Source organism: Corvus moneduloides, chromosome 7, assembly GCF_009650955.1.
Source record: "Corvus moneduloides isolate bCorMon1 chromosome 7, bCorMon1.pri, whole genome shotgun sequence".
Lineage (NCBI taxonomy): Eukaryota > Metazoa > Chordata > Aves > Passeriformes > Corvidae > Corvus > Corvus moneduloides.
Genome location: NC_045482.1, coordinates 10,030,535 through 10,057,239, shown reverse-complemented (window position 1 = coordinate 10,057,239; position 26,705 = coordinate 10,030,535). Strand labels below are relative to the sequence as shown.

At 41.3% G+C, this 26,705-nt stretch overlaps 1 long non-coding RNA gene across 3 annotated transcripts in view; it reads right to left on the bottom strand.

Moving 5' to 3' along the window:
* LOC116446818 overlaps nucleotides 1-26,323 on the bottom strand; it is a 46,054-nt gene extending 19,731 nt beyond the window's left edge. For 2 of the 3 annotated variants that reach the window (XR_004241392.1, XR_004241391.1), the window contains exons 1-2: nucleotides 26,178-26,323; nucleotides 5,581-5,672 (exon numbers count right to left, since the gene is read on the bottom strand). This is a non-coding gene — a long non-coding RNA (uncharacterized LOC116446818). Of the gene's footprint in view, nucleotides 1-5,580; nucleotides 5,673-19,480; nucleotides 19,710-26,177 lie in introns of those variants that run through there. The other variant, XR_004241393.1, reaches the window with a different exon arrangement.
* Nucleotides 26,324-26,705: the final 382 nt, after the last annotated feature.

Genomic DNA, 26,705 nt, shown 5'->3' with positions numbered 1-26,705 from the left:
CTCAGTTTGCTCTGGACAGGGTCCATGGTGTCCAGCAGTGAATTTATGGTGCCACCTAAACCCTTCAGAGTATGCATGAGTCATCTCTGTGGTACTAAGGCAATCTCAGTAAATAAGAAGAGACAGCTTCCTTCTCAACAGGTGAACCAAATCCCCAAAGTAAATTTTTTTTACCCCAAGGAAGCAAAAGGTTAATTTGAACTGCTCATGGTCTTCCATGAATCAAATGAAGTAATCCCATGACTGAGGTTTAAAAGCATCAGTAAATTAGAAGGCTGTAGTGTGCAGATCAAAAAGAGGGTTATCAAAGATTAATAAAAAGAGAGAGAGGCGAGAGAGGGAGAGAGACTCTGCTAGAAATCCTCTCATAACTCCAACTAACCAGGAGAGTACAGTTCACCTACTTGGGGCCCAGTTAACACAGACCATTGTAGAGCTCAGGGCAACAATATAAAAACAGCAGAAGGAAGACATAAGATAATTTGAAAATGTGGAAAATAAAGTAAAGAAAAAAACCAAAATGAGGAATGAATTGAGTATATGAGAATATGAGGAGGAAAAAATGTAAAAATCTAAGAAGAAAACTTCTCAGCTATTTTATCTCACATGAAGCCTGGTTATTTTTTAATACCAGCTCTATCTGAAAGGCAAATTATATAATGAAAAGAAGTGGAAAACAATTTTTTTTCTGGAAAGTCATTCACTAGATGGAATGAAAAACTGATTTCTTAGGGGAAAAAAGCTGGTCATGCAAAGGGAAAAACTTCGTATCACAGAAGGAGTAGTGAAGACTGTGAAACCAACACATTTTGTGTTCTCTAATGGTGATGAAAATTTCCCCAGGCCAAATCAAATTGCCAGGAGTATTGCAGGGGACTGGTTATGTGTCCTAATTTTTAGCTAGCAACAGAAGTCCTCTACACCCCCTATGCTTAGTATTAAACAGTGTGAATTAGATCATGCCACACCATGCAGGGATGGGATTTAGGAGCTACTGTGCAAGGCAAACAATGAACTGTGTCCTTTTTCAATGGAGATGTCACACCAGTCCCCAGACCAACAAGGCTTTCTTCTTGCAAGTTCTTGCACATGCCTTACTTGGTCCACTTGGGCAGAAGCCATGCTGTCTTAATAAGATGGAATCTTTCACTCACAACATAAAACCAGACCAAACCCACAGTTATGCTATTGAAACATTGCATTTCAATTACTTTGCATGCATTTCAATTACTTTGCATGCTTGCCTCTGGTTAAAATTTTATTGAAGTGAGCAATCTTCAGGAGCTCATATTTTGCACAACAATCTGTGTTGCCAAGCAGCAGCTGGAAGAGCAGAAGAAGGAGCAGAAAACCAAAAGACAATGCAGAAGGAATTTCAAAACACTGTAGAGGGGTGAAAGAAATCTCATACCTAATTTGTTTTTCATAGATAATTGTTTATGATTGAAAAGCGTGGGGAGAAAATGTTAACATTTGAGTTGGAACAGGCAGATTAAAACTTCCATCTCACAGTGGCTGTAAAAGTGCTGACCTGCCAAGGCTGCAGCTGGATCAGGGTCCTGGCAGATCAAGGGAGTGTCCTGGCACAGCTCTCAGCTGCCATGCATGACACCCTGCCAAGCTGGAGTGGCTCTGTGCTGAACAGGAAATCTTTGCATTTCACATCACCACAAAAATAAGCAGAGCAGTTTCATAGGGGAGGGAATAGATGGCACGAGGAACAAAACACACAGCAAAGACCTGCATATTTCATGAGGTCTCATGTTCAGTAGAAGTCCCAGTATACAATGCTCTGATGTATCATCTTTCTGAGAGTTTGGCTGTAATATGAGAGAGTACATGATCTTGGATTGTGTTATCACACACAGCAAACGCTTTTGAAGGGTTTTATCTTAGAAAGCAGATAAAGGCCTTGACCCTGTGAAGAGTGTTGTGTGTAAGCCCTCACTGCTGGTACCCGGCAGCTGCAGGAGCTTGTGCTTGTTAGTACCTGCAACACTGAAAGACCCTGGCCCATTTCCCCCTTTTATTCCAGCTTAGCTGAGCTCTGCTGGTGTGTCTGCTCTGCTGAGGTCAGAGCCTCACTGCCCATCTCCTAATTCCCTTATATGCCCTTAATTTCTCTAGTATTTTAAATGCTGTGCTGGATCTCTGTCTGCATAGCCTGCCCTAAAAGTTATGTGCATGTATAGGGTAGGCCAGTCAGTAAACTGCCTCTGCACGTTTAGCAGTGAGAAGATTAACCCCTAATGCTGACACTTTTGGGCAAGGTTGAAAAGGATGCATTCAAGTCAGCACATCTCCAGCCTAGTACTTTTGCTTTATTTTCAGTTTTTCCTGTAACTTATCACAGATTTAAATGATGCCATCATCCTTATTGTCCATCACTGGAAGTTCTTTCAGTGACCAAGAAAAGGATGGCTTCTCCCTCCTTTAAATCTCTTAGTCAAGACCTGATCCATGCCTGTGCAAGTGCAAATGAAGTGCCCTCCTGCCTAAGTGAGCATTGGACTGGATCCTGAAAGGAGACCTATTCTCATCTTAGACTGTTTAGTCACCTACATTTCTTTGTTGTTTGTTGAACTTGCCTGCAAACCGCTGGAAAACCTGGACTGCACATAATTGTGCAGATTGAAGTCATGTTAGAAAGTCATCAGCTAACAACATCAGTGAATATGTTCAGATTTCCCTCTAATGTGATCCCTCTAATTTATTGCTGAAGCATCATATTTGATTTTTCAATGTGCAAATAATTAAAAAGAGCGATTTGAATAAGAGAGCCAGTGGTTCAATTAGAAAACTGTACTATGTGCTGGAAAAAAAAAAAAAGATATATGTATAAAATGCAGCACCATGGAGATAACAGGTAATTAACTTTTAAAAATGCACTTGAATCTGTCATTCAGTTACAGAAGTTGCCCAAAATATGGTGAATAACAAATCAAAACAATTGTTCCTCACTATTACTATCAATTCAATTAAAGTCTAAAACAACTTCTCATCATGGCTATTCTGAAAGCTTTGAAAACTGCTGTATTTCAGCATTTCTATTCATGGTCTTCAGCTTCTAGAAATTCATTTGAGAAAGCAACCAAAAAACTGAAACATAAACCACTATCAACTTTGTATTCCGAGAGAAAGACATTTCACAGTTTTATATCTACATTAATCACCAGCTGTCAGTTAAATAGCTAAATAGGACAACTCTAAATGCACCAAGATTTCACTGCTGATATTTTGAATTTAAATCACCCGTCACTGCCATTCTATAAGCCAGCAAATATTACTCCTATTTTCTGCAGCAAAGTCGTGTTCCTAATTTCTTCTGAGCCTGCACTGTTATGTCCAGCATGGTATTAGAGGTCATGCTGTTACAGCCAGATGTCAGCACATGAAACAATTCCTGCTGTATTTCAGATATGATACAATAGCAAGATTCTACCTCCTGGAAAATATCTATTAGTACAGCAATGGCTCTGTTTATTTGTGGCCCAGGTTTTTCATTGTTCCTAAGCTTTTATTGATTTTTTTCCTCTATGTTGTGTTTTGATTGCATAAATGCATGCAGGCCTCAGTATGCATCTGGAGAGGTATTTGTTATTTATACTGCATGTGGTCACCAACCTAGTTATAAAACTTCAGTCACCCAGCCAGGGAGCAGAAACAGTCTCTCACAAGCTAAACATCCATTTGCACAGTGTTCTCCATGCATAGATAAAGCCAGGACTCTCAAAATGGGCACAGGCTGGATTATGCATTAAAAGATCTTTGTACTCCTACAGAAGATACTTAAACCATGACCACTAGAGCTGCAAGGAGATTGCCCTGCAAAAAAGACACCTCAGTCCACCCCACTTCCCTCACACCCGATTTTGCTAGCTGGCCTGTCCAACAGTTGCTGCTCATACAGCTTTTGTCCTGAAGAAAGGAGCAGAATGAGAAAGGCACCTGCCAGTGCATGTGTTCCATGGCAAGGTCAATGTCTGGCAGAGACATGCTCAGCATGGAAGGCTGGGGTAGTATCTTAGATGGAATGTGAATGTCATGAGAGAAGAAACGACAGTGCCATGCAATAGGATTGTGCCTTTTTAGAAAATGTGGTTTTTATGGTCACATATTTAAACAGTGTGTATTTGACGCCAGGCTGCTTCTTAAAGATCTCACTTTACCTAAAATTTGGCCTACATGCCATCAAAATTTTGGGTCTAAGTTGCTGTTCAGCTGTCTAAGGTGCTTCTAAGGTGCTGTTTGCAAGTTACATTTAAGTAACCCTTGAGATTTTTACTCCACAAATCGAGGTAGTTCGCAAACCAAATTCTCTCCTTTGAAAGTGTTAGTGGGGCCTTTTGTACACAAAGTACTTATTTTTGTTGCAGTTGTGATAACAGTGAAAGAGAAATTGAACAGGTGTGGTACAGCAGAGAGAAAAGCCTTGATTTGACATCCTCAAATAGTTTCAATCAACAGGAACATCCAGCATCTTACAGAATAATCTAATGTTTCCTAGTGCAAGTATTGATGAATAACAGCTCACAAATTCGGAGTGGCACATCCCCTCTCTGATTGTAATTGCCACCAAGTGCCTTTGCAAAGTGAAGAGCATGTGCCTGTGTGTTTGCACACCTGCTGAAGAAACACAGGCTCTGACAGTGGTCTGATTATCAACTGCACAGCTGAAGCTCTACTTTAACTACAGAGGGTCTAAATAACTCATCATTGCATATGCTGGAGCAGCAGTTATTGAGCATGGCTGGGTAGGACAAGACTCACCTGTCTTCACTGACTGCCCTAATCCATATTTGCAACTGTAGGGATAATGGTAAAGATGTGCACATAATAATTTTCTAATATGGAATAATTATAAATGATTAAAATAATTAAATAGTGAAAAACCTTACAAAGAGGCAGGCCTTGTTTTCACAAGAGTGTTGTTACATCTGGAGTATCTCTCTGTCTCTAGTTAATACATATTACATGCTTTTGTGTAGATTAATTCCCTATTTAATGTATTTTTTCAGTGAATAAACAAAGCACAAAGAGTTGTGCCGTTCTTCTATCTACCTTATGAAGAGTTAAAGCCTCTTTATTTTATGCTGAGCTGGAATAGAGTTGAGCAGGTTCTTTCCTATTCTTAATGACTTTTTATTCTGACAGTTAAAACTTCCAGTTAGGAATTTGCTTTGAGCTGAACATCAGAATCATTAGGGTTGGAAAAGACCTCCAAGATCATCCTGTCCAACCTTTGACCAAACATCAGCTTGTCAACCACAACGCCAAGTGCCATATCAAGCTGTTCCTTGAACACTTCCAGGGATGGTGACTCCACCACCTCCCTGTGCAGCCCATTCTAATCCCTGACCATCTTTCAGCAAAGAAATTCCTGATGTCCAAACTGAACCTCCTCTAGCAAAGCTCGAGGCTGTTTCCTCTTGTCCTGTTGCTAGTCCTGAGAGAGGAGACTGAGACTCACCTTTCAGGTGGCTGTAGAGAGTGGTAAGTCCAACATGAACAAACCCACGATATTCTGAAATCAACCGGAAAAAACGCAAACAACCAAACAACCCCACAAGACCTACTTACATGACGAAGTAGTTCAATCCTCAAAATGCTCCATTGCTTTGTGTCCTCCATATTGGAATTTTCCTCTCATTTTTAGCCTTCTTCTGCATATTCTAAGGTAGAATAAAACATGATGTTTTTTAAAAGTTTGAAATAAAGGTTGTTGAAAAATTTTGTTTGTGAATCCAAACTCACTACCATTCAAAAATGGTAGGAGGTTTATATCTGCCCCCAGCAAAGACACTAGAAAGCAGTTCACAGTGGGTGAATATTTTGAGTAAGATTATGTGGAAATGGGTTATTTTACCTACATAACCATTTTGCAGCCTGATTCAAAGGTTGCTTGTGTAACCTGAAAAGCTTGCCATGGTTGAGCATATACTGTATGTTGGATAACTTTTATGAATTTTGTTTGCTTTGGAAAACAAGAATAAATAAATACTCATTATATCTTAATAAACCTATCAATAAATCTATTCAATTTAAAAGTATGCCAACAATCTTGAAAGTTCAAAGCCAATCTTCTAAAAATTGTGCAAACATGACTTATCCCAAGGTATTGTGCAGCTGGAATGTTGGGTCTCACCTCACTTCCATAAATCTAGAGTTATCCTTTTGTTATCATTTGCTCTTTCCACAGAAATAATTTGTCACAAATTAAGTTCTAACAAATTGCCTTGCTATCTTTGCTGCACAATCAGTTCTTCCAAACTACGTGCACAAACCTTTGGAAAGGTTTACAGAGATTGATGTGGTGCATTGGATGTGCATCAATAAGCCAAAATTGCTACATGTGATTGTTTTATAACAATTATCACAGGTATTTTAAAGACAGCTTTTCTTTCTTTTGGAACATGCGGGCTGGAAAAAGAATCAGCAGAATTTTAAACAGACCTTATGATTATGACTAAAGTATCTTTTCAGAGATCTATACATTTCAGCCTGCACCTGTTTCTCTTAGGAGAAACTAGTCTTTCCATGCTCTATGTTATTTTCTTTTTTTTTTTTTTTATCCAGTCTCTGGTTTCCCATTTATATTTGTATCCCTCTTTTAGGGCAGGGGATAACCTCAAGCAGAGGGGTTACACAGACTTTCTGGGACCCATCATGTGTTTATCCTCTGATGTCCTGTGGACTTTCAAGTGATATTGCTCTTTTTCAGCTCCTGGTCATGCCCTGACAGAAATATTTAGTGTGCACATTTATATTCTTTCCTCCAGGATGCTCACTCACAAGACTGTCATACCCACCTCAAACAAAAATATATGCCCTCAGGAGCAGGATAATCTCCTGAGTGAGCAAGCCCAGGGTTTGAAAGGGTGAGCTATTCCCATGCAGACTCTGACCACAGGATGTCAAACTTGCTTTAGCATTTGCAGGGAGCAATTTGCATAGCACCAGGCTTCACTGTAAAGGCTTCTTTTTTCTGTTTATATCAGCTTGCTAGCTTTAAAAGAAAAGATTTAGTTGCTGTCCTTTTTTAATGGATTCTGCTAGATGTGTGTTGCCTTTGTGATCCTCCAAGCTGTTACAGGTTAGCCAGACCCTATGTAGCTGCCCAGGATCCCTCCAAGAGGATACCTGCAGCACAGGCCCAGGCACTGGTGGCCCCTCAGTTCTGGAAATCAAATTTGCACTCCTAACATGCTTGTTCAAAACCAGAGGTAGATTAAAGGCTTTGTACATATAGTTCGGCCTGAGCTTCATTGGGTCCACCGAGTTCAGTGGGGGCAGGATTAGGACTGAGCATTTGCAGATTCTGAAAACAAAAGCGATGCCTGTAGGGCTGCCTAGGATATCCCCACATTTTGAGTGACATCGATTTCCTGCTGTGCACACAGGCAAAACCTGCATCTCCTCGGTAAGGCAGAGAGCATAATATTTATTTTATGCCTGGAGAGCAAGCCACCCTGCTGGCTCCTTAAGATGCACACTAGATTTATGTCTTCCTCTAGGAATTAATGAAACTTCAGGAATTATGATGAATGATATGGAATGATTTATGAACGTCCATCACAGTTAGTTGTTTTGCTTGTTGAGGAAGTTTCCTGGTTTTATGAATGCTGCTTTTGCAGGGTCATTGCCTCTTATATATGAACAATAAATGTCCTGTTTCATGGTGGAAAAATGGCTTGATAAAAAAAAAGGCAATGTCATAAGGAACATTTATAAACAGCTTCAGTGTAAAGCTGTGATCTGATAACAGCCATTCAGAAAAAAACCCAAGGAACTGTCACACTGGAAAGAGTCCTTCAGAGTAGAGCAGTGACATACAATAAAAACCAGTGCTCATATTGTGGATTGGGAACTTGCTGCTTGACCCTACTTGCTATAAAGCTTGATCCTTCAGTCTCTGATCCTTCACACTTAAAGCCAGTGGGAGTTTTTGATCTACTGCTAAGCAAATCATAGGACTTTAGTGGAATTAATCTTTGGCTTTATATGTCAAATTAAGCACATGTGTGGAGGAGTGACAACAGAGAGCCAGAGCCCACCTGAATTAAAACATTCAATAGTGAACTGTGGAGTGGAACAGCCTTTGTGGCATTTGCTTTCATGGGGAGATGGATGCCTTTTGTAAGCTCAATATCTTTTTTCATACCAGGGCAGGCACTCAGTGCTTGTGGTCGCGTTTCCAGTATTGTTATGGGCCAGACAGATCCAGCCCTCCTCACTTTCACACAATGAATTTTCCCCTAATTTAATGGCTCTGGGATTTTGATCATTTTCTGAGAAATAATCCCTGAAAAAAACTGTCCTGTTGGCTAGGTTTGTAGTGATGATTCCTGCACTGTCTAATTATATTCTGATTTATCAGATTTGGGCTGTAGACCATATCACAAAAAAAAAAAAAAACAACCCCCAAAGAGTTAAACTGTTTGAAACAGTTAAACTGTAATGAAAACACCTCTCATGCTTCCTCCTTCCTTTCAGCATAATATGGGATTGCAGTCTGGGTAGCATACCTAAAATACTGTATCGATTAGCCTTGCAAACGAAAAAGACTTCCTGAGATACTGTTCTCATCCTCCTAATGGAGCTTAATTCTTTGAAATATGAAGTCGCATAAAGGCAAGTTTAGCAATTGTCCTGTGTTTTGGATTTTCCCTCAGTCCAATGTCCTCAAGGAAATGGAACACAGCATTAGGATCTGAAGACTTTGGAAAGATTTACCATTCAAAATAGCCAGCCTCGAAACACTGTTCCTGGGAGGGGCAGGGCACAGCACGAAGACGACTGATGCCTTCCCACTTTGGTGTCACTTTTTATACAGTTCATGACACTTCTGGTACTTAAGTGGCCAAATCACATACAGCCTGTACACCTGCCTGATCTGGTTCTGCAAAATGCTGCTCTTTGTAACCTGTTTATGAAAGGGACTGTTGTTACCTAAGGGAAGTTAATAAATACCTAGCCACTGCTATTGTGTCCTAGTTCCTTTAACTCAGTGATCCTTGAAATATCTTTCTCTGAATTTTATGTTGCTTAATGAGAATTATTTGAATAGCTAGGTCCCACTTCCTAGCATGAGGGTTTCTCAGTCCTAGGGTGCATTAGAGTAAGTAGTAGTGGATCTTCATAAAAGCTTACTTTAATTAAAACATGGTGTGAAATTGAGATATACTGTGAGTAGGATCAAATTGGATAAAACCCTCCAATAACTGTCTTTTTCTGTCATCAGCACCATGGCTCTGTGTTCTCTGTTTTTGCTCCAAACTCTAGATTGTGTATAGGGCACTAAGTCAATGAGGCTTAGAAAGGATTTTTTAGATGAAAAAGTCATCTTTAATTTCAGTTATAGTGCCTGTTGATCCCCAGAACAAATATTAACTCCTCAGGAGATGCCATAGCTTTATGAGCAGGAAAGCTCTTCTAAATTACATTATATACTCACATAGTCCTTAATAAGGTGGCATAAAACGTTAGATGCTAGATCTCAGCAGAGATCTAGACTCTGGTGTTCAGAACAGAGCTATATATTTTTAATTCTGGTAGTGTTGATGACTGTGTGATATTCCATGAGTTGGAGGTCTGAGTTGTGAGTTTCAAAACTATGGGGAGACATCTGTGCATCTTACAGCCTGGAAAGAACCTAAATGTGATCACAATCTATTTTGGAGCTTAGGAATCCCTACAAGACAGGGACCTCTTTTAGATGTCACACAGCTCAATCCAGACAGGATGCAACTTGGTGTATAATGACAAAAGCAAATAAAATTGGATGTATTACTAATTATGTAGGAACATTTCTATTAGTTTAGTTCATAAAGCATATTTTTCTATATGCGTTAGAATCTTGATTTTTCTTACTATCAAGTTCACCATAACATTCCTGTCAATATTACTAAATTCTATTGGACTTCAGCTGCAGTTCCCTTAAAAAAGTCTTTTCTGGTATGCTGTGCAGGGCTGTGCCAAATTCATCTGGGCAAGTTTGTAAATTCTGTATTTTTGGCACTTTCTTTATTTTTGTCCTGGTTTCTAGGTCTTTAAATTAAGATATATTTCCCTTACTGCTGTTGAACAACAGTGTAAATTATTGTCACTTGTATTTTGTAAACTATTGAACAACATGAGCCTGATTTCTGTCTCAAGAGAACTAGTTTTGGATATATAACAACTGCAGGATGTATTGCAAAAACGTACAACTGCCTAACATAAGCCCTTTTCTTTCCACCTCTTCTGTCTTGCAATTTGTGATCTTTGTGACCACAAGGTCACTGCAGCTGAAATTCTGACTTTGTTCAGGGAGATAAAGGCATAGGTGAATTTGTTATGGTCTCATTCACTCTCTCACATACAAGCAAGAGATCCTATTACTCTCATTTCTTTCCATATTTGAGATAAATGTGTTCCACGCTGTCAGATGCAGACTTTATCAAGAAAAGTGTAATCAAAGCTACTGTAAAAGAAAAGCACGGGGCAAGCCAACCCGCTCAGAAGTAGCAGCAAATTAAAGATGTGGTTACATTGCTCTGTGCTGCTTTTGTGAGTAGATGCCACTTGGCAAGATTTCTCATGAAAAATATTTACTAAGTTACTTTTAACCATTGAATTAATCTTGAATTACTGAATTATTTTTCAAAATATGACATTGTGTTGGTCTGAAATGAAGGCTTTGACAGTCTGTAAGAAGTTTTAATCTTAATTTATGTAAAGCATATGGCAAAAAGTAACTAACATAGGCTTGGTGTGTATGTCATCATTTCACTGATACCCAGAGAGCTCTGCTGATTCGCTGTGGTCCTGAAGTACAAATTCAGGTATATGCCTAAAAGTAAGGTGTGCCTGATGTACCTGTGGACTGGCCATGGTGCACCCAGGCTGTGAGCACACCTGCTCTGGCCTGCCTGGGGCACTTTGGAGTGACCGAGGGGGACCCAGCTGAGGCTATAATTTCCTTTCGTTCATACTTAGTGGCTTTAAACACCGTACTGGCAAAGCCCCACACTGAGGCTTTCTCACTAAAACTCTTTCTCAACAGCTTCTGTCAGATTTCAGGTTTTCCTGGCATTTAGTAAAAGCAGGCCCACAGAGTGTGCTTTGTGACTCTGCCTTCTCAAGGCAACTCTCTGTGATTTTTGAGAATTAACAGGTTAATGTAAACTGTTTAACAGCAAGGCTTGCTCTTTTACTCCCAAATCCTTCATTTCTTAGTGATATGCCCCAAAAATCTACAATCCTGTAAAGTTCGTATCAGTGGTCTAAACTGCATGTACTCAGGGAGAAAGAAGAAAAAGTAGCATGCAGGTGACCTGTAGGCTACACAAACTTTCTGTCAAGGGACAGTGAAATTAAGCTGATTTAGTCAGAAAGGATCCTTTATGATTGCTAATAGCTGTGGTTTCGGATTCATTGTGTATAATTGTCCAGGGGTCAGTGAGGGCCATTCCCAACTCCCATATGTGCAAAATCCAGTTGTTCATTATGATAAGAGAAGCAAACTTTATTTGGACCTCTGCCAGAGATTACAGCAACGTCATCCTCTCCCTCTGTTTTTCATATTACCCAGTGTGTTTATTTGAAAAGCCAAGTACATCTCTTTCTGAAGAGGCAGGAAGATGGTGAGCCCTGCCCTGAAGAGTTTGTAATCTGAATATCTAACTGAAAAATCATGAAAGAAAAAGTATAATATCCATATTTCCCCGCCCCATGTTTGCAGTCTCTTTAAAAACAGCTTGAGCTCTAACCATGGCAGAAAAACTTGCAGGACTGTCAAATGACCTCAGGGAATTTATGTTTGTTTCCATGACTGCAATTTAACTGCGTCTAAGTGCAGACTAAAGGGATGTCTCTGTGTCCCTGAGCTCTCCTTTGTGCTGACATTAATAGTTGAAGGATTGTACAGGGAGCCACCTCACAGAGCCAATGTTTTAAATGATCTGGTAATTCTTTGTCAGGTCACTTTTTCAACCAGACCACTTCCCTGGCCCAGCTTCCTCTTCCTCTGCAATCACAGTGTCTGCTCTACACATTGGCCAGGACTTGGCAAGTTGGAGCTTCCTTCCTAGTAGCTATCCATGCTTAAATGAGATTAATCTGACTGTGAGTATGCAGATGGAACTCTCACATTTTACATATGGGCAGTATCCAACCCAGAGTAAATATTATCAGGGAGTTCATGGAGATGTTTTTGGCAGGAGCAGAGGGAGGAGTGTTCCTTGGCTAGTTTTGTAGCGCAGTAAAGGTCAAAGAAGTCCACAGACCCTAGAATGGCTATCCAATGTCACTGGGGTCCCTGGGAGTCTGGTGTCAAGGCACTGTATGATATTAAAGACCCACTGTATTGGAGATGGCCAATGAAATGAGTGTGGAAAAAACCCCAAATGAATTCCAATGACGTCTATAGCTGTTGCAGCTACAGGAGTCCAGACATGTAATGCTGATGTTCCTGAGGGCCTCAGAAACCTTATTGTGATGGTGTTCAGGGTCAAAGATGGCCAGTACTTTAAAATTCCTGCTTTTTGAAGTCAGACTTGTCATGCTTGGGGTGCTGATCTATGATTTTTGAACATTTAGGCTGGCAGCACAGAGAAAAGACAATCTCTAACTTGATTTAAGGAAAAAAAGGCTTGTCTTTGGCCTCTGTAATTTGTATTCCTGCCTGAATACAAATGCAGACCCCGAGCTACTTTCCCAATTCTCCCCCTCGGCTCACCTGTGTCAGTAACTCTGTGTTCCCACCTCTGCTTCAGGAGTTTCTCCTGGCTGGGATCTGGGCCTGCCTCCCAGACCAACCAGCTTGCTGAACGGGATGGCATCCTCATCAGTCATCGTCCTGTGGCTGATACCCCCCTCACAGACAGATGGAGATCTGAGTCTAGTCACTAGTCCAAGCTTCCGGATATTTTCCTTCATTCAGGATGATGATGATGATAAGCAGAGTGATATATTTTTCCCCTGTATTTTTTTCCCCAACTGCTGTTACAGAATTTTTATCTTTTATCATTAAATAGGCAACCATTCATCAAGCAAATCTGGTGCTTCCCAAAATACCATAAAGCTAAAGGCAAAAAAATCATAGGAAAATAGATGTAACTGTTTGTTTAGTTTACCTTTATGTCCAAAGTGACTAATTGATTTTAAGTGATATTTTATGGAAATAGTTGATATCCAAAGCTAAAACCTCATGTAACAAATCTCAGCACAGATGGTATTGTGGTGGCAATCAAAAAAAGTGGCACATAGTAAATGAGTAGAGGAGGTTTCAAATCCAATATAGTAAGTCTTGAAAAATGGTTGAAAAAACAACACTTTATATGTTCAGAACTTAGACAGTTGGCATCTGATAGAAATAACACAAAACCTGTAGGTGCTGGGTGTGGGTTCGGCAATCACGTTGGGCGTCAGACTGTAAGTTACGGTGGGTTCGGTCTGTACTGACGGTTGGAGACGAGAGATCTCTATAGTCAGATCTCGGAACATGCGGTTTATTGCAAAGGGCGTGGGTATTGGGGCACTGCTTAGAGCTGCAGCTGGCAGCTCTGAGCAGGCCCAAGAGAGCAAGAGAGTAAGCGGGTAAGAGAGAGAGAGAGCGACAGCAAAGAGAGTGAAGAAGAAGTGATGAGAATAGAATGGAATGGAATGGAATCGTGAAGTCCTGGTTACAATACAATAAATCATCTTCTGTACTGAATATTCTAATTGTCACTAACCAATCTAATACAAGATACAAATCCTATAGCATTTACATACAGCCTATAAGAGTTCTTATATTACCATAGAGTGTTACATCTTAACTTCTAAAAACTACTCTTTGGACCCCTTCTGCTGAGCTAGTAGGGTCTGCTCTGACCCTTGGACCTGCCTGCAAGCAGAGGGTATTGTTCCATCAAGAGGGGATTACCTTCAGTCGGCCATACCATTGTTTTCTAGTTGTTCAGTAACTAAGACTTGGTATTTCAAAAGTGGCTTTCATTTCGATGTTGCCTGTAGTTTTCATATTCCCAAAATCTTTTGTCAGGCAATCATATTTATAAGGCTTTCCTGTTTCATCTTCCCCAACAAAACCTGGCCTTAAATGTTTTAATCTGCCAAACTGAGCTAAAGATACGTGGTAGGTGTGGAAGTCAACCTTACATAAGCGAGGGCAGATAGTACGCTCTTTGCTGAGTAATAAAATAAACCCCTTAGTCTGTACCTTCTTACGCTGTGTGTTATAGAAGGATCTTTTGAGGAATAATACTGAGATGGTGACAATGTTGATTTTCTGGGTAAAAGGAAATACCGGCTTTTAGCCCATGGAACAAACCAGTTGTTTGTGGTGCAACCTGGACACTTCCAATTCAGCAGTTCTGAATTAGTATTCCAGGAATAAAGAGTCTCTCCAAGTTCATAAGCACCAAAACACAAAACCAGACAACACAATAACAAAGCATAAATTTGTGAGTGCAACTATGCCATGTATGGAAGAGGATGTGACAAGGAAGAGTGGCACAGAATTAGAAATGAAGGCTGTAATGGTTAAATAGGTACAACTGGAAAATCTGCCAGGACAGAATACAATTGCTACCAATTCCTCTGCAGAGAGGCTGGAGAGGATGGGTCTATATGGAGCATCTTGGGCTAAAAGATCTGAAAGCTGAACGTTTCCATGGCTCAAGGGGAAGACTCAGCACATTGTGGGATGTCCAGTGGATGATTAAGAGCAAAGACAGCCCACCCAGCTCCAGCAGTCCCTGGGCTATGGATGATTGGCAGCTGAGGGACTGGGAGGGGAAGTGTCAGACTTCATGCCGTGGTCTTCATTTTCTCCCCAGGCCATCTGCCTTCACCTGCTGCTGGAGATTGGCTGCTGGCTTGGACAGATCCTTGGTCTGACCCAGTCCACATTTTCTCCTGTTCAGTGACAGGAGATGAATGTTGTGAAAGTCCTTAACAGCAACAATATGTTTAGCAAAAACTTTGGTGTCCTCCTGGGAGGTGGGCAAGGTTGATGTTTCACAGAACTGGGCAGATTTTTGCAAACTCTCAGGAAATGAATTGAGTATATAATAAATCTAATAAATAAATTTACCTTTCTTTAATGAATAGGAGCATTTTCAGTGTTGGTTTTGGTAGGCATGTACTTTGTGCAAACATGTAGGAAAGGATTAGGTTTTGATGGAAAGAAATCAATTCAAACTCATTGACTCTAGCCTCAATAACAATATTCTATCATAATATATTCACATTTTATACTGACTCCACATTAATGCTATTTCTTTTATCTATTCCATTGCTTCTGAGGGATATATTATTTTCTACAAGGCTTTGACAGGCACAGACAAGCATCTGCAGTGGGAAATCCTTTACCTCTTGTTATCTATAGGTTTTGTTAGCTCTTCTAAAATAAAACTTAGGACAGTCTGAGAGTCATATTCTTTCATATTCTACATGGGTTCTGCAATGAAACAACAATTAAAATAGTGTCTGTAATGCTAAGGTTACTGAATCTCAAGAAGACAGCATTTGTTACAGTTTCAGGATCATTTACAACTTCCATGATAATGGAACTGACATCTAAAGTAATTATTCTCCAAATAAATAATTAAACTGAGTAAAGCAGGGCAATTTTAACTATTTATAGGAGATGTCCCAAAAGACACTAATGGCAATGATTTTTTTTCTTTCAGAAAATGGGTTTACAGAATTTCTGCAAGTCATTACACAGGACAAAGGAAGACAGCAATGTCCTCTGCTTTCACCTAGAAGCCTTGAAGTGGCAATCAGTGGTTTTTACTGCAGTTGAGACAATATCAATGTTTTACGAAAATTATTAAGGAAGTTGGCAATGTCCAAGCCTGTTCTAGTTACTTCTGCTATTTAGACAGATAGAAAATTTTCACTGCCTTGATGGAATGCTATAGATCACTAAGAGTTAAAGGATTTTAGCTAGTACCTTATATTAGCCTCCCTTTGTATCTATTCAAAGAAAAGGAAATTGTTTGACTACTTTATACATCTACAGATTTCTGAGTCTGAAGGTCCATGCTTGACAGTAGACAGAGCTGTGACAGGAACTTGGTTCAATGGTATACAGTATTTCTGCCTGCATCTGAGGCAGTTACTCATCGATCTCTGTATTGCCGTTGCATATTTAGGTGTCACTGCTGGTAGATGCCAGGATATATCTAAGCAAGTATAAACATCTATTTTATGTTAGGAAAGCCTGTGTTCTAGACTCACTAGATCTCCACTGAATATAAATGAAGCACAGGATGAGGACCCTAGTTGTTGAAATGTATAGTGGGAATGCATATGGTGAGCTGATTCACTGAAGTAAAACAAGGAAAAGCTTCTAATCTGGCCAAGATATTTCTGTAAGAACAGCCATGTGGATTCTGGCTTTTGTGTGTAGAAGAGATGCAGAGACATTTTAGGGTAAGTGAAATATAAAACGCATCACTGTGTTCAAGGTTCATGTAGTAAATTACTCATGCCGAATGCTGAAAGGTGTGTTATTTGCATTCTTCCTATCTTATTACATCAAAATTCCAGTTTCAGTCCTTGGGAAGAGGAACTTATCTTTGTTGTAGACAGTGTAATGATACTCTGGGCAGTGTTAAGGGGACAGAGAAGAATAAAGATTCTTTCGACAGGATCTTTGACTTTTGTTGTCTTTTAGTACCACAGGGAACTTTCTCTGCAGCCTGCTAGTGTTTGATTTTTTTTTTTTTTTTAGGTAAATCATTACTCATTAAATATAATTAATACCAAGAAGAATGAGAGAACTCAATTAAACCAATGTCCTCTCGTTTAAACACAAATACCTTGCCAACACTTTCTTTGGAACTACAACATCTCAGGTTTCAAATTAAATCTGACATCTAACTTACCACTTGGGACGCTAAATATATGACTTTCTCTAGAGAGAAACTGTCTGTTCAGTTAAAGTGCTGCTGTACCAGCAGTGACCTACCAGAAGAAGGAAAACTCAGCTCTTAGCCTTGCTGCCAAGCTGCTTTATATAGCATTTGGAAAACATGAAGTTGTTGATCCTGGGAAATGGTTCCAATCTGCTGTTAAAAATTATAAGGGGTGGCAGTGTGGCTCAAAGATTTGCTTGTCTCACACACACACCTCGTGTTATCTTAGAATCACAGAATCACCAGGTTGGAAGAGACCTCTAAGATCATTGAGTCCAACCCATGCCCTAACACCACCTCAACTAAACCATGGCAGTGAGTGCCACATCCAATCTTTATTTAAACACATCCAGGGATGGTGACTCCACCAGCTTCCTGGGCAGACAATTCCAGAACTTTATCACTCTTTCAGTAAAATGCTTTTTCCTAACATCCAACCTAAATTTCCCTTGGTGCAGCTTGAGACTGTGTCCTCTTGTTCTGTCAGTTGTTGCCTGGAAAAAGAGACCAACCCCCACCTGACTACAACCACCTTTCAGGAAGTTGTAGAGAGTGATAAGGTCACCTCTGAGTCTCCTTTTCTCCAGGCTAAACAACCCCAGCTTCCTCAGTCGTTCCTCACAGGGCTTGTGTTCCAAGCCCTTCACCAGCCTTGTTGCTCTCCTTTGGACGCCTTCAAGCATCTCAATGTCCTTCCTGAACTGAGGGGCCCAGAACTGGACGCAGTACTTGAGGTGCAGCCTCACCAGTGCCGAGTACAGGGGAAGAATGACATCCATGGTCCTGCTGGCCACACTATTTCTGATACAGACCAGGATGCTGTTGGCCTTCTTGGCCACCAGGGCACACTGCTGGCTCATGTTCAGCCGGCTGTCGACCAGTACTCTTAGGTCCCTTTCCCCCTGGGCACTGTCCAGCCGCACTGTCCATCCACACTGTCCCCAGCTTATAGTGTTGCAGGGGGTTATTGTGGCCAAAATGCAGGACTCAGCACTTGGACTTGTTAAACTTCACCTTATTGGACTCTGCCCATCTATCCAACCATTCATTCCTGGTCTCTTTGCAGAGCCCTCCTACCTTTCATCAGATTAACACACGCTCCCAGCTTAGTGTCATCTGCAAATTTACAAATAGCAGACTCAATACCCTCATCCATGTCATCAATAAAAATATTACACAAAACTGGCCCCAGTACAGGTCCCTGAGGGACCCCACTAGTGACTGGCCACCAACTCGATGCAGCACAGTTCACCATCACTCTCTGGGTGTGGCCATCCAGCCAGTTCTTAACCCAGTGAAGAGTGCTCCTGTCCAAGCCATGGGCTGCCAGCTTTTCCAGGAGTTTGCTGTGGCAGACAGTGTCAAAGGCCCTGCTGAAGTCCAAATAGACAACGTCCACAGCCTTTCCTGCATCCACCAGGCAGGTCACCCGGTCATAAAAGGAGATCAGTTTGGTCAAACACGACCTACCCCTCCTAAACCCATGCTGATTGGGTCTGATCCCCCGGCCATCCTGTGGGTGCTGTGTGATGGCACTCAAAATAAACTGCTCCATTACCTTACCAGGTACAGAGGTTAGACTGACTGGCCTATTATTTCCAGGATTGTCCTTCCTATTCTTCTTGTGAATGGGTGTCACACTGGCCAGCTTCCAGTCATCTGGAACGTCACCAGTGAGCCAGGACTGTTGGCAAACGATGGAGAGCGGCTTCACAAGCTCAACTGCCAGCTCCCTCAGCACCCTGGGATGGATCCCATCTGGTCCCATAGATTTATGAACATCCAAGTGGCTCAGCAGTTCTCTATCTGCTTCCTTCTGGATAACAGAGGGACCATCCTGCTCCCTGACACCATCTACCAGCCCAGGAGGACAGTTGTACTGAGGATAAACAATCTTTCTGCTAAAGACCAAGGCAAAGAAGGCATTATACACCTTGGCTTTCTCCACATCTGCAGTCACTAAATTCCCTCCTGCATCTAGTAGAGAACCAAGGTTGTTTTTACCCTTCCTTGTGCCATTAATATACTTGTAAAAACATTTTTTATTATCCTTGGCAAGAGTTGCCAAATTAAGTTCTAACTGAGCTTTGGCCTCCCTAATCTTTTTCCTACATGCCCTAACAACCCCCTTAAATATTTCCTGAGATACCTGACCCTCCTTCCAAAGGTGATACACCCTCTTTTTATTCCTTAGTTCCTTCATAAGCTCCTTACCCATCCAGGCTGGACATTTGCCTCATCAACTCATCTTTAGGCACACAGGGACAGTCTGTTCCTGTGCCCTCAATATCTCTGTTTTGAAGCACACCCACCCTTCCTGGACTCCTTTGTTTTTAAGGGCTGCTTCCCAAGGAACTCTCTGAGTAAGTCTCCTGAATTGGCCAAAGTCTGCCCTCTGGAAGTCCAGTGTGAAAGTTTTAGATGCCTCTCCTTATTTCACCAAATATTGAAAACCCTGCAATTTCATGATCACTATGCCCCAGACGGCCTCCAACTACCACATCTCCCACCAGCCCTTCTCTGTTTGCAAACAGCAGGTCTAGTGTAGTCCCTTCCCTGGTGGGCTCACTCACCAGCTGTGACAAGAAGTTGTCCTCCACACACTCTAAGAACCTGCTGGACTGCCTCTGCTCTGCTGTGTTACGTTCCCAGTCGGTTAAAGTCACCTACAAGAACAAGGGCTGGTGATCTTGAAACACCCTCCAGCTGCTTGTAGAATAAGTTATCCACCTCTTCTTCCTGGCTGGGTGGTCGATAACAGACTCCCAGCAGGATGTCAGCCTTACTGGCCTTCCCCTTAATTCTTACCCATAGGCATTCGACTTCATCATCATTGGTTTCAATTTCCATGCCATCAAAAGCCTCCCTAATATAAAGGGCCACTCCTCCACCTCTTCTCCCTCTCCTGTCTCTTCTGAAGAGCTTGTAGCCATCCAGTGCAGCGCTCCAGTTATGCGAGTCATCCCACCACGTTTCCGTGACGGCGACTGCGTCATAGCTTTGCTGCAGTACCATGGCTTCCAGTTCCTGTTTGTTACCCATGCTGTGTGCATTAGTATACATGCACTTCAGCTGGGCTGCTGATTTCACCCCTAACTCTGGCTTACCACCCTTGGGCTTGCTTCTGGAGAGCCCAGTTGCATCCTCTTCCCCCTTCAAACCTAGTTTAAAGCCCTCTCAACAAGTTCTGCCAGTTCATGGGCTAAAATCCTTTTGCCCTTAACAGATAGATGCAGCCCGTCTGGCTCCAGCAGGCCAGGAGCCATGAAAATTGCCCCATGATCAAAGAAGCCAAAATTCTGCTGATGACACTAACCCTTGAGTCACTTGTTGATAATGTGGGCTCCCCTGTTCCTTTCATCTCCTGGCCATTAGAGTGAATGGCAGGAATGTAACCGCTGGTTGTATTCCAGATAATTCAGCTCTGTGAAAAGGCCCAGGCCATTAACTTGGGAAATCATGAGCAGTATCTCCTGTTGCACTGCCACCTTGGTTCCAGGGCAATTTGTGGTAAGGGAAAGAAGAGGAATAAGTCTTTAGGTTCCACAAACATTTTAACTTTCACAGCAAAATTTATGCAAAGTAATAATTACTCTCACAGGCAACAAATCCTGCCCCAAAATCCCCAGTAAAATGCTAAACATTAGAACATGCTCTTGAGAATTTTGAGAAATTTGCATTTCATTTTTATGTGCCAGTGATGGCCTGAATCAAAGGGATGTTTGCTGCCTATAAATCATGTTCACCATGGCACTTCCCCTGGCAGAGAGCTCACAGTTAGTGATCCAGAATGCGTTACGATGGCAAGGAAATGGGCATGCAAAGAAAAATTAGTGTTTCTCCTCTTAGCCAGCTTACCCCTGGTGCTGCAGAGCTATCCCAGACCTACTCACACATGCTACATGTGGCAAGTACGAAATTAGGATGATAATGCGTGGGCTCCCATGTGCACGGGGCCTGTGTGAGATTGACCTGGCCTCCCAGCCAAAGTTTTGCAAGTTAATTTGAAGCTGAAAGGCTCAATTTGCTTTTGAGGAACTACTGTATAAATCAGAAGCCATGCAAATAGTCAGAGCTATGTACTTCCTGTCTTTTGCCATCCTGTGGACGATTTGTAAGCAGTTTAACTGTTAGGGGCCAGTTCTTACTCCCATCTCAATTCTTTTGCAGGTAACATCATCCTTTTGGTCAGGCAGTTTTCTCCTTTGACTTATTTTATCAGAACTGGACTGTTAATTGGAGCCAGGGTTTGTCTCCCTTTGCTGAGAAATATAATTCTGTTATCACTGCAACCACATTCTTTCCTAGGTGGTTTCCACTTTGGCTTTAATTATTTAAAAAATTTTTTTAAATCCCATTAAATATAAAGTATTTCTTTACTTGGGTAAGCTGGATGGCCCTTTGGTCTAAACAGAGTTCTTTCATTTTGAGATTTCTGATATGCTAAACCTCTGTGAAAGTTTGATAAAAGGTAGCTTTGAGGCTTCTAATTAATTATGTACAAAAAGTTGACAGTACTCTACTGGGAGGTGTTCCTAATAATCCATGCATGTAATATAGTGGGAACATTGTTTATAAATATAAATGAATTGGAAGGTTTGTAACCTTGGAATAATAGAAGATGAGAAATCAAATCGTGGCTGGCAACCTCACAATTAAATGTCCCAAGATTAAATGACCTACTTGAAAGCTACATTTTTATCTTTGTTTTCCAGTAAGTAGAGGAAAAATAATCCCTGTAACAGCTCCTTTAAGCTCTTACTGAGAGTGAAGCAAGGAAATGTTTGTTTTAATATTTCATATCTCCCACAAATGAAAAGACACACTCTTACAGTTCAGCCTTGCTGGAAAAGGCACAGTTCACATCATGCTGAAAGGGAGGGTAGAGAAGGGGAGAGAGAAAGAAGGTGTCAATAAATTAGCTACAGAACAGTGGCTAAAGGACATTGAAAGTTACAGGTAAGGAAAGGAAAAGCAATAACAAAACTGGAAAAGAAGGAAAAGAAAGGCTGTCTGTGGGGAAAGTATTAGGAATATTAAGAAAGCAAAATGAATCCAAAGGTGTAGAGGAAAGACCAATCTTCAGATTGAATTCACTTCTGTCATAGCATTTGGTGGATTGATAATCCTATTACTATTGGCCAGCAGGGATTTAAAAAACCCCACCATCATCAGAATTGCACCTGTTTTGCTTATGCTTGGCAGCAGTAGAACAGCCACCTCCTGGGGAAGGAACAGCCTATCAATAGTGCTGGGTAAGGTCACTCAGAACCACATGTTTGCAGCTACTGCTTCAGCTCTGATCTGCTGGCATCAATAAAAGAAACATCCACAACCTGAAAAATCACACTCCTGTCTGTTCTCATGAAACTTATAAAGTATCACCTTGATAGTCTTGAAGTTAAAGAAATTGAGAAAAGAAATCTACCTTTTAGTTCTTTTCTCTCAATGTCTGACTGTTTCAATGAGAGGCCCAACTCCTTCACAAGGCTACTGCAGTGATAAAGGGCTATATGTGGCACAAAGTGCCTTTAGATTGTTATAGGGAGAAAATCTGACTGAGCAAACCCCACTTTTCTCCTTGCTGCCCTTTGTTAGGCAGAAGTGATCACTCACTGCTGCTCTGCACCAGCAGCAGTGTTTGCCAGGCTGCTCCAAGCTGACTCAGCCAGGCTGGCCCAAGGGCAGCACCACCCTGCTCAGACCTGCTTCCTGGATAGACCCTTATGCAACTTTTCATCTTTTGAAAAAGTGTTAATTTCAAAAGTCAGTGAACTCCCTTCAGCCCTTTCCAATCTTTGTGACAGCACTTAAAGCTTGAGGGCACTGGGATTACTTTTAAACATTAATTTCCATAGAAAACACTCCTGTTTTTCAGACACAGAAAACAAAATACTCAACCTGCTGCCTCCTCCTCTCTTCACTGGCATGTACAGCACAGCTCATATGATTTGAAAAATGCTCTGGACAGCAAAATTCCCAGGAGCCATGTTATAGGGTTTTGCTGCTGCCATTGACCAATGGACCAACAGATTTAGGAAAATGCTGTCCTGCTTTTCAAGAACGCTGAATAAAGAATGAAATATAATTCACAGCTAGCACTTTCATGTTCATTTTCAGTATGTCAGATGGGAATGCTCATTTAAGAAACAGATGATTTTATGTCTGATTTTGAAAGCAAAGCTCTGTTTGGGATCCATCTCCTCATTTCCATATGAGTCACAATAAGATGCAAAGCCCCAGAAGCACACAGTGGGCTGGAAACAGCAGCTGCTGAGTTAATCTCCAACCCGTTGTGATTCCTTTTGCTGCTATGCTTGTTGCTCCCAAGAGATTTTTATCAGGGTGGGCATTATAGTTAATGCTTCAGGGATATGGAGAAATATCTAGGGATAGTGGGCCTTGAATCTCTTTATGTTTATTTAACAGATGATTGCTATTTATTCATTTCTTGGGGTACTTTTTTAAATAATGCAAATGTTTGAAGAGAAGTACCTTGTTTTAGATTTCTGCTTAGGAAATTCAGGGAAGAAAACATGCGGCGGATATTTCATGACTGTATTTTTAACCTTCACATAGGAAAACTGAGAAGGAAATTTGCACTTCAAACTATAGCTGGAAACAAACCACCCACATACAGAGATAATACAACATCAAAAGGCCTGTGAAATATGCTGGCACATGCATATATGTTTAAAAGTGCACAAAAATGAAGAAATTGGGACCACAAAACTGAAGTTCTTTTCCAGCTGAAGTATTAGTTATAATAAGCAAAGCACAAAATTTTTTAGTCTTTAACTCAAGCTCTGCTGAAGTGATATGGTGAAAATGAATGTTTTTTGTCGTATTCAGATTGCTGAACATAAACATATCTGCTCACAGGATTGAGAATATTGAAAGATGCAAACATTACTCAGCCTCATTAATTCTATTTGGCCTGAAAATTGTTGTCTTGTGCTCTGGGGAATATGTTGTTTTATTAAAGCGAAAGTTCTGAAAATGCAGAATGGAAATGTTAATACCATACTGCTCATGATCTCAAGGCTCAGCACTGTTGTACTGAACACATCAGAAGCTTCTTGTTGACTTCTGCCAGGGTAACATGGCTGCAGGAGCAGTTCCACACACGATTCCCTCTCATTTTAACATGACAGCACAATGGCGAAAATGAAATTCTGCAGTGCGGGCTGACAGAGAGGTCAGAGCCACCACACGGCTGCAGGAGACAGCCCTGCCTTACCTTCTCTTGGTCAGCCATGGAGATTCCTGGAGGGGATAGGCTGGCACAGCTAAATACGTGGAAGGCTGGAGGCCAAATTAATGCCTTTGGGACTGTCCAGAGGAGATTGCTGCTACTGAAAAAACCTCCAGGAGCTTTTCTCTTCTCTTTTCTCTACTGGCCGTTTCTCTCTTGGTCTTTCCTGGGTTTCTCTGTGAACTGGGATGAAGCCCTGTGTGTCCCAGGCTGTGTCCCTGCTCTGCCCTCCACTCCTACCAGGTGGTGCCACCCCAGCACAGCATCCCAGGGATTTTTGTGACCTGAGTTGACTACTTTTGGCATATGGCCGCTGCTGAAGTACATTGCCAAAACCAGAATTTTTGACCTGAGTTTCTTTTTATAACTTTCCATTTGATAGGCTTTTATTTTATTCTGCAGCTGTTAAAGTGTAGGACATTAAAATGAAGGCTGGGAGTGCTGGAAAAATCCTGTACAGTGAGCTGTGCCCCAGTGCCTGAGGTCTCATTTTGAGGTAGATCTGTTATCAGACATGAAACTGGAAATACCAGCTCTCACTTGATGGGCTTTTCTTTGGTAGAGGAACAAAGGTACTAAGCATCTGTAGCTGATAGTCATTGCTATTTTTATATCAAAGCTTCCTTATCTCCTTGGCAAGTGATTCAGGGATTTTCTCTCTCTCCTAGGTGCCCCTGCAATATGTTTGTTGTAATCTCTCACATATCCTCATTACACTTTTTGCTCCACATTAATAAGAAATGAAGAAGTCAGGTTGCATTAATTTTCTTATCTTATCCAGCTCTTTTAAGAATTCCTCCCCAAAAAGTTAAATGCCCTCTTTTCACTTGACTTTCTCATTTCCCTTTCCTACAAGATTTTCTTCTCCATTTTGTGCTTACATTATCTCTGCTCTGTGACCTGAGCTGACCTCCCCAAAGCTTTTAACAGAATCATTAAATACGGTATTGTGAGCTTTCATATGTGCATTGCACATGCCAGCATTATTCTTAAATGAATAAATATACTTCTGCTTAGTTTTTAATCCTTTTCTTACATCTCCCTCCCTCCCCATGTTTTTATGCAAGTGGGTTTGCTTTATCTGTCCCAGCAGACGCTGTGAGCTGTGATGGTCTCTCGTTAGCACTTCTGCCGGTATCTACTGGCTGTAGCAGATCTGATCTGCACTCCTGCAAAGGCCAGCTCTGATGCTTCACTTTGGCTGTGACATGCAGGCAGAAGTTGTGATATTTGGATTTGGACTCGGATTTTAAGTCCTACAGAGTTCAGGCTATCTTGGGTCTTCCCAGTATAACAATAAAGGCTGGAAGTAAAATAGGAATTGAGGTAGCTCTCATTCTAATGATAAGGAAGCTCAAAAGTCTTTAGTTTGGCACCAACTTCTTCTATGAGAAACAAGTTAGTTTCCAATTGACAATTTATCAGTCTTTGTGTCCTTGATTAACAAACACTGGCTTTTGTAATGAGATGGGGAACACTGCTCAGAGCCATGTGACTTTGTGAAATGTTAATGTGTTTCCTTCTCTGTACCAAAGGGGAAAAAAAAGTGAAGGCATGTTCTTTGGTAATGTACAACTGTGTTTCCAGGTAACTCTGACATGATCTCAGAAAAAATGTTACCAAAGGGGAAAATAGCACCTCTGTGCCCCCCCCTCCCCCCGACTACTAAGAACCAGGCCATGCAAAACTGACACAAAAAAACTTTCCTTTGCCTGGGAAAATGTCCTAAAATATCTCTGAAACACCACAGGATTAATTGCTCTATCATGTCAAAGATACCAGGGAACTTTGGTAAAGTGCTGATGCAAAATACTATGGGATGGCTACAATAACTGCTTTTGGGTCACATTTTAGTCCTTGCCTACAGTACTGCTCTTTGAGTCCCATTTCACAGACCCTAAAGTGGATGTAAGCAATGCTGTAATCCCCACCATCTAGAAAAAAGGCTGGTGTATGATAGAAAACCAACAACAACTTGTCTCCCTCCTTCAAAGATAATTTCATAATCCACTGACCTGTAGGAGTCCGAGATGCCAAAAGATGAGGGGGCATGGCTGCAAAGTGACTTGGTCAATTGCAGGAGCCCACAAGACCCAGAGGAAATGAAAATGCTGCTCAGAGCATGAACTGAATATCCTTTCATCTGCTGGCACTGGAGAGACCAGCCCGCAAGTGAAAAAGGTACATTGACAGCTGTAAGCCTTTTGCTCAGTGCTTCCACGTTTCTAAAGCAATTCCTTCAAAACATAGAGCTCCTGGATTCTTTTTTATGAGCTCAGTTATCAGGTACTTTGTTGGTGTGTTCCCTGCTCTTTGTGAGCAGCAAGTGGTGACAATACAAACCAAAGTGCTGCTTCTCAGCCTATGCCTTTAGTGAATCAGGTTTTTACATCAGTTTTCTGTCTATTCACTTTCAGGTCTTAGAGTTTTTTTTAAAGTGTATTTTGCTACAGCTCAAACTAAAAAATTCTCCATTCCATTCCTGGTGCTTTGGCATAGCCTCCAGCCTCCTGCAGTGAATTGTGTCTGAAGCAGCTTCGATC